Genomic DNA, 8,920 nt, shown 5'->3' with positions numbered 1-8,920 from the left:
CTGTCACCTCTTTCAGCAGACCCCCTAGCTCGGCGACTTGGGGGACTCCTACTACATGGTTTGTATCGCGCTTGACCAAGCCTGAAACTACAAGTAAGCTTCAAGTGAAATTGATACATTACCTTGTGCATCTCCACCAGTTAAAGATACCACCCCTGGATGGAGGAAGAGTACTTCCAGAGAAGATGCCACATCTACCTATGAGACAGATAAGGCAAGTTAAGACGACACCACACTCCGATACTTAGAAGTTTCGTGATTACGAGATCATTCTCCCACAATATTTCCTAATGTCATTTGTACTAAATCATTCACTCGTACTCACTAAAGGAGAGCTTGAACCTATGTACTTGTGTAAACCCTTCACAATTAATGAGAACTCTTCTATTCCGTGGACGTAGCCAATCTGGGTGAACCACGTACATCTTGTGTTTGCTTTCCTATCTCTATCCATTTATATACTTATCCACACTAATGACCGGAGCAATCTAGCGAAGATCACAAAAAGCGACCGTTTTCGTTACCTAGGATCTATCTTGCAAGAGAACGGAGAATTAGATGGAGATCTCAACCATAGAATACGAGCTGGATGGAAAGAGTGCATCCGGCGTGTTGTGTGACCGTCGTAGGCCACTGAAGCTCAAGGGAAAATTTTATAGGACGGCAATAAGGCCAGCGATGTTGTATGGCAGAGAATGTTGGGTGGTGAAGCATCAACACGTACACAAAATGGGTGTAGCGGAGATGAGGATGCTTCGTGGGATGTGTGGGCACACGAGAAAGGATAAGATTGGGAATGAGGATATCCGAGGTAAAGTAGGAGTAGCCGAAATTGTAGGAAAAATGAGAGAAAATCGGCTCTGGTGATTTGGACATGTGCAAAGAAGGCCGACTGACGCTCCGGTTCGAAGATGTGACTACGGGACAGAGGTTCAGGGCCGAAGGGGTAGAGGAAGACCTAGGAAAACTTTGGAAGAGACTCTAAGAAAAGACTTAGAGTACTTGGATCTAACGGAGGGCATGACACAAAACCGAGCGCAATGGCGTTCTAGGATTCATATAGCCGACCCCACTTAGTGGGAAAAGGCTTTGTTGTTGTTGTTGTTGTTATTAAAAGAACTTGGGCCTATCACAACCATTGGTCCAAGTTAATATGATTTAGTAGTATATAATACTCCCACTATTTCGATGAAACAAGCGAGACTATATGGAACTACTAACGAATGCTTTGCATCCTCATATGGACTATATGGTCATATTAGGTCTTAGGATGATTATGAACCGTTTGATTTGATCCAACACGAGCCTTGTGTTGGACCTTGGGCTTAAGGTAGATAGTTGTTGATTTTAGTTATGCGTTTAATCTAATTAAACCGTTATTTCCTATTGGGCGTTGGACCCAACTATTCCAATTTGCATACATATAAACAAAAAGGAATACTTGAAATAAAGAGAAGGGCTTATGCCCTTTTACAACACATTTGATGGACTTATGTCCATTTACAACAAATTTGAACTAATCAAATTACATTCAAATCTAAACTACTAAACCCAAACATTCATAATGTAAAGCGGCCAATCACATAGCTCAATTATCGAGGCCTTTGGTTCATAATCACCATTTTCTTAATCAATCACATTAACTAAGAAAGCAACTTAAACAATTGGTTTTCGGATTCATAGAATTGATTTAAATGGAACTAATTGAAATGAAAATCAAATTCTCATTAAAGAGACAAAACCATTTTGTTCTCATCTTATTTGGGCCAAAAACAATGACCTCAACAATTGGGCCATTATTTAATAAACATAAACTTTTGGGATCACTTTGTAAAAACACAAAAGTCCACAACTTCATGTAATTACAACTAGAACCCAAATTTTTTAACAATAACAAAAACATCAATAAAGGAACAAAACAATTTGTCCTTTAGAGTTTTTGGGCCTTAACGTAAAAACGTAAACTTTTGGGCCAAAATACAAAAACACAAAAGTATCAAAACTTTATGTAATTGCATAAAAGGCCCAAAACCACCCCCCCCCCCCCCCCCCCCACTTGGGGTTGGCTGGTTTTAGTAGTGAAAAGGAGTGTGAAAGGGTTTTGGTGATAAATGTGCATGCAAGTGGAATAGGTGGGTGAGGATAAATGTGAATGGGATGGGTTGTAAGAAAAATGTTTTGTGAAACATTAATAGCATTTATCATCCTCACCAATAATCCATCACCCATCACAAATAAACCAAAACTTTATGAAAAACACCAAACAATTTGAATCAAAATTCCAAATCTTTTTGTTCTTGGTAAGAATATCAAGAACATTGAAGAACACACATGAAAACTCATAAGAGCTCCATGAATGTTTTCACTCATTAAAACTCAAATTTTCACAACACAAAAGAGGGTTAATATCCTAGGGTACTTAGGGGTTCCAAAAGTCACTTTAAAACCATTTTAACAAGACAAACATGAACCCAAAAATCCACCCTTCGGATTTGGCCGAATTTCCCAACATACATGGCACCAAATTTTAGTTCCAATATTCATGCTTTAATGAACTACATCTACAACATTTGAGATGCTAAATTTTCAAGCAAAATTTATATTCAAAAGCAAGAACAAAGCTTGTAACATTTACAACATTTAAATCACAAATCATGAAAATCACAAAACCCAAAAGGATTCACCATAAACTAAACCTGGCTCTGATACCATTTGAAGGAAAAATTTTGTCCTAGCTAAGAACATGTGAGAATATTTGAACACATATGCAAACTGTTAACACATTAAAGTAGGCATGCATTCAAAAACAATTCTAAAACCCATGACTTTCAAAGCCTAGTGAATGGTGAACCATAAGACTCTTTAACAACATTAAAGAGAATGTAAGATTTAGAGATTTATTACCCTTGAAGCTCATCCTTGTTTACACAAGGGATTCACCCAAGTGGAGGGCCTTCAAGTCACCTCCTAGTTCCTTGGATCTTCCTTGTGATTTCCTTCCCTTTTTTGTGCTCCTTTGCTCCTTGAGGATGTAAGGAAAGGATCTCCAAAAACACCAAAGGTTTGGTGTCTCTAAGTCTCCATACCAAGGATGAGGTGTGAAGATGAAATGGATGACTTAGAGAAGAAAAGATTGCTAGCTATTTCTTCACTATGTGGCCGGCCTCCTTGTAGAAAAAGAGAGAATAATGTTTCACCTCTTTGCCTCAAAGAAAACCCTAATAAGAAAATAGCTATAAAGTTAACTTTATACTACATCACATTTGAGTGGCAAACTTGTAATTAATTCAAGTTTGCATCCACTCACCCTTATGGCCGGCCTTGTCTTTGTTATTGGGCTAATTGCCCATTTTGTTTTAGTTGTCATACAACTTAAACATAATGGGCTTTGTGGGCCAAAACACTTTTGGGCCCCGAAACCCAAAACCAACTTAAAAGCCCAATACGAACCTTTCGTAAAATTAATCAACTAATTAATTAGTCTTGACCATTCTCAATTAAACCATTTAATTGCTTATCCATCTCATTTATATTTCTTCACTTTCATCCTTACTCGGTGTACGATCCATTAGGTTCCAATTAGCGAGGCAGTGGGCGATTATTACTCTTAACGATCGATTGTGAATTGAAACAACATTTCAATTCTCCCCTTGTTGAAGATTAGTGTTTGCTAATCTTCAGGGCTTCCACAAACCATAAGTGACACCTAGCAGAATGTCATGGCTACCCAAGCTAAATAGAATTGGTTGGATAACCTATCCAGTTACAATTTCAATGCAATACGGTCCTTCTCTAGTACAATACTCTTAATCACATTGTTTGAGTGATAGTTTGTTTCATGTCTACTATCCAATGTAATACTTATCTATATGATTCAATTGAATATGATTTGGAACATACTTCCTAAGTCATATTCGTATGCTTTGGCTAAAGACTCCTGAAACATATCTTAGAGTATTCTTCTTCCACTATGGAAGGTTAGAGATCCCTTGTTGTGCATTCATATGCCTACATGACTAGATAGCTTGACCCCAACAGTGCCGTGGACACTCTCGATGGAATGCCTTTGACATGATCAAAGATCAAGGACCTAACCATTAGACATCTATGATGCCTCAGGTCAAAGGACTACTTTGCATATTGCAACTTACGAGTTCTTACATGACATGTATGTTCGAACTCTCTTTTGATCGTTGTTCAGTGTATTCGATTACTCTTTCAAGCACCTACGTGTTTGTCTTAGTGTCCAACACTAAATGACTTGAGACTAGTCATACTCACGCTTGAATTGACATAACACATACTAACCTTAGCGGATTGTCAATACCCAATTGGCAATCCTATGGCTAGGAACGTTTTAGGAATGAGCATAAAAGAAAGGTCTCGTTAATCTAACTTACTTAAATCACTTATCTCTTAGATCAAATACATTCCTTGGATTCCCTTATTGCTTAAACACATGATACAATAAATAGTGATTAACAATAAGCTTTGCCCTTCATTAAACATATAATAGTTTAATAGATTAAGTATTCCAAAAGCTATTACATCAAATGAGTGGCTTTGTGGGCATACTTCCAACAGAATCTCTCCATATCCAGTTTCCACAAACACTTCCTCACTCGCCTTAAGGTTCGAAACCTCTCTAGCACTTTTCCCTTACTGCCACTCTCATTAGCTTGTTTTGCAGCACCACTCATCCCACTAGTAACCCCAGTATCAGAACCTTCATCAGCCATAGGGCACCATTTGCATACAAGATTAGCATGAGACACCCATGTCCTATTGCTTTTAACGACATTATCATAGCTTCAACCATCTCTGCGAGCTGAACCCCTTCCCCTGTTTGCACTTCTAGCTCTCCTCACAAGCACAAAAGTACATCCCTCATCTTTCTCAATATGTTCCTGAGTGTTATCACCTCGAGCATGGATATCTCCCTTAGCGGAGCTAAATTCATCAACTAAAGTGGGTTGAGGGAACAATATCATAACCCTATCAAGCAAATCCTTCTTAGTCTCCTCACTAATTGGGAAATCGGCTGGATATATCAATGGCTCATCCTAAAAAATCCTATTAACTAGCAGATAATCGTCATTGTCATGATCTGTAGGGCAAGAATGCCTCTCAGTGCTGTTTCTTCCACTGTTGAAACAAGACTTCAAAGAGTTTTTCGTAACTCAACAATAGATGACACTCTTCATGATCATTCACCACTAGAATCCTTTTAAGTGGCAGCCTTGGATCCACTTCGAGTAAAACTCTAATAAATAAACCATTGAGACAAGAGAAAGTGGTTTCATCCACTATTATAAAACTGCCCACATGTTGGGTAATTACTTCAAGAATCTCTGCATCATTTTATTGAATCGGCACCCTTGGAATCCTTAACCACTCTAAAATTGGAGATGAAATATGTGTCACGAAAATGGACATTCCACCTCTCCTTATGAAAGATTTGCCCTCTGACATACCAAGGCCTATTATCCAAAGCAAACTCCAGCTCATCCTCATCAGTAAACTCAATGGCATACCACCTATGCCTAAAGTGATCAAGATAAAAAAAGTTCTTAACTTTATCCCCCCCCCCTCTCCCAGCTTAAACCAAGTTTCCACTTAATGGTCTTAGCATCGAGCTGCTTACCCACAAGTTTGCCCATAAGGACTTTGCTCTCCATATACATTAAGGTTGGAGTAAAGGTTGGTTTAAACCCTAGTAACACTGTTTTCCAACGTGAAAGTGCCCCAAGTACCTTCAACCACCACCGGGGGATGACCAGGGAGAGGGTTGGCAAACTTGTTAGCCCAAGAAGGAATTCTTGGGCTAGTAGGGACACTAGCTTGCTGAGATGAGGAGACTTCAAGTTGGGAGATGACTGTCATGGTTGAAGTATAGAAATTCAGGTAGGGTAATTCAGGAGTTGAGATAGATAGAATGCCTAACACCCATAGCCTATAAATACTAGAACAAAAGCTGCTTGAGTAAACCCAAAAAAGGGGGGCAATTGAAGGTTAAAGATCAACAGTCTCACACAAGCACCAAGACATAATAATTAGCAGGAATCGAATTAAGCCAATCCCACCAACAAACTGAGCATGCTCGACCTCGAAACTCTTAAAAGAAAAGCAATTAAAAACGTAAACCCTATTAATTAGCCCCAAGAAATCATGATTTGAGCTAGAAATTGAAAAACCAGACAAGTAATAGCAACCCTTTAGCTTCCCTCTACCACAATAATTAACACCGCTGCAATAAACCTAATGAGAAACAGAGCTTACCTCACACGCTCAATCTGGGGAACATCCCACCTTGCAACAACCGTCAAAAGATGGCGTCATCATCCATGAGTAGTTCCTTAGATACTTCCTCAGCCTTTGCATATTCACGCCTCGTTCCTTCACGCAAAAATAATCACCTTTACTGTAATGATGAGGATTGCTTATTCTAAGCATCATCATAAAGCAAACACTAAAATCACCTTCAAGCCCTAATTTCCTACTGTACTTATCACTTAGATGAATTTTCAGCCACTCAATTAACAAACTAGTTAACTTAGCTCCAATTAGAGAGGTAATACAAACTAGTAACCACCAATTAGCAAAACTAATTGAATGAATTGGGAAAAACCCTAACCCTAGAAATTTTCCCCCTTTTCCCCCCTCTCGACTCTCATCTTTGTACCATGCTTTTCAGATTATTTATGCAATTTTGCGTATCATTAATTTATTTATTTTTTAAATGAATTGCAATAATTATTATAAGATGTGATCGTAAGACTTACTCCAACCTTTAGAGTAACACTCAAACTTTAAGTTCTAAACCTACTCCAACTTACTCCAACCCTTGGGCCAAATATGAATTTTAACTAGGTTAGTGGGCTGGCCCCACTATACATGTATAATTTTTTGTTTAGTTTTATATTTATGAATTCATTGAATTCAACAGCTGAAATTTAATATGATTAAATCCAACGGCAAAAAAAGATCTAATGGTACAAATTTAAATCCAACTCTAAAATAATTAAAAAAATAATAATTCTTTCATGTGTTCCATATTCTTTCATTGTGTTTCATAAGTTTCATAGTGTCGGTTTAGTGATTTTTTCAATATTTATTGGAATTTAAATATTTTAAAGTTAAAATGTTCATAAAATTAAATTAAGATTGTCTCTATAATTTTTTTTTTAGTTACTTTAAGAAAAAAATCCTAAATTTTTTTTTTAATAATTTCAAGCTAAAAATTTAACCCAGAAGGGTTAGAGTAAAAAAGTTGTTTCTTGTTGTAGGCATAATTTACTGAACAATTATGGAGGCAAGAGAGAGAGGGGTTGTGGTACATATAGAGAGAAGAGAGAGATGTGTAATTATGAGGTGTATTTTATTACACCCCATTGTGCTTTTATTTATAGTAGTAGGGAAGGTTAGTTCCTTACCCTAATAGGATTATTTATTCTAAGAGATATGGTAGAATCTCATAAGGATATCCTAGATATGTTAAGATTTGCACAATCACATCAATGGACTCTAGTTAAATTCCATCGAGTCCGAAGCCTTTTTTAGTCCAACTTCTTGTGGATTGGACTTAAGTAAGTGAGTTACATATTTTTAGGAGGTTTTGAGTGAATTTGGGTAAAGAAACGATGCGAAACTAACCCCTGTTCATTTCTGGAAATCAACAAAAATCTGATGGAGCTTCAGCGGCGGTCAATGACGGTTACCGTTAACTTTAACGGCGTCTCTTATGAATCTCCGGTGACCGGCACATGGTTGTTCGTTTGGTGGTGCGTGTGGGACCTGAGGCCTACTTTGGGTTTTTCAACGTTTTGATTCACGTAACGCAGTCCATTTAGGCTAATTCAAAGTCGTTGATTTCATTTAGGAGTTAGAAATTGTGAAATCTTAGAATGTGCTTGATAAAGTTAAACTATATTTTTTTTATAGGTGCAATATTAAGAGTTACTAACTTGTCTAGAGGCACCTATTGAGGATTATGCTTGCATTAATGGTGAGTGGACCCCTTCTTAAATAACATGTTTCTCCAAAATATTAGGTTTGCATGCATTGCATTTTTCTTGATTTATTTATATTGCTTTACGAAATACTTATGATTTATCAAATATACATTTTGTTAAAGGCTATGAATTATTGGATTTATACATATGATATTCTGTGGATTTTCAAATATAGATTTATGGTTTCCCATGATTGATTTAATGCGGTTTTTGGTGATGATTCGAGCTAGAAAGTCTTATGATTTTACGATATGATATTTGAGCTTCTAAGCTCCGATATTTAATACGAGTTTGTGATTTATGTTTTTATGTGCTCAGCTAGTGGGTTATCATACAACACATACACACAACACGGGTATTTAGATGTCTATAGCCACAGGACACAGTTGAGGATATTTATGTCATACCCCCAGCTTCACTGGCGAAACTAGTGTCGGACAGCTTCACTAGCCACGGCTAGTGTCAGTGTGTTATGTATACATGGATATATTTCTTCTCTGGCGTAACTCAGAGTCGTACAGCTTCACCTTCGGGTGATAGACAGGTTATGCCTTCAGACGACTATGTTACCCCTAGTGAGTCCATAATGGATGTGATATACCGATGTTTTACGGATTTGTCTTCGGGCGGCTATACTACCATCTATGAGCACTAGTTTATGTATACGAGTTTTACGAACGTTTTCCATGGCATGTTAGTGATTTTAGTAAAACCTATATGTAGTATTATATATGTGTTTTCAAAACAGGGGGTTATTATGTTCAGAGAGGAAAATGGTTTTTCCTATTATTTGTATTATTAATATAAATTATGGTCCACTCACCTTTTGGTTTTTGCGGCCCCTTAGGAGTTAGAAGCAAGACATTCGATCCCGGCATCAGGGCATTTCCGCATAGGTATTCTCAAGT

Source organism: Malus sylvestris, chromosome 16 (genome assembly GCF_916048215.2).
Source record: "Malus sylvestris chromosome 16, drMalSylv7.2, whole genome shotgun sequence".
In the NCBI taxonomy this organism is placed as follows: Eukaryota; Viridiplantae; Streptophyta; class Magnoliopsida; order Rosales; family Rosaceae; genus Malus; species Malus sylvestris.
The sequence above is the reverse complement of the archived record's forward strand: the minus strand, read 5'-3'. Positions refer to the sequence as shown.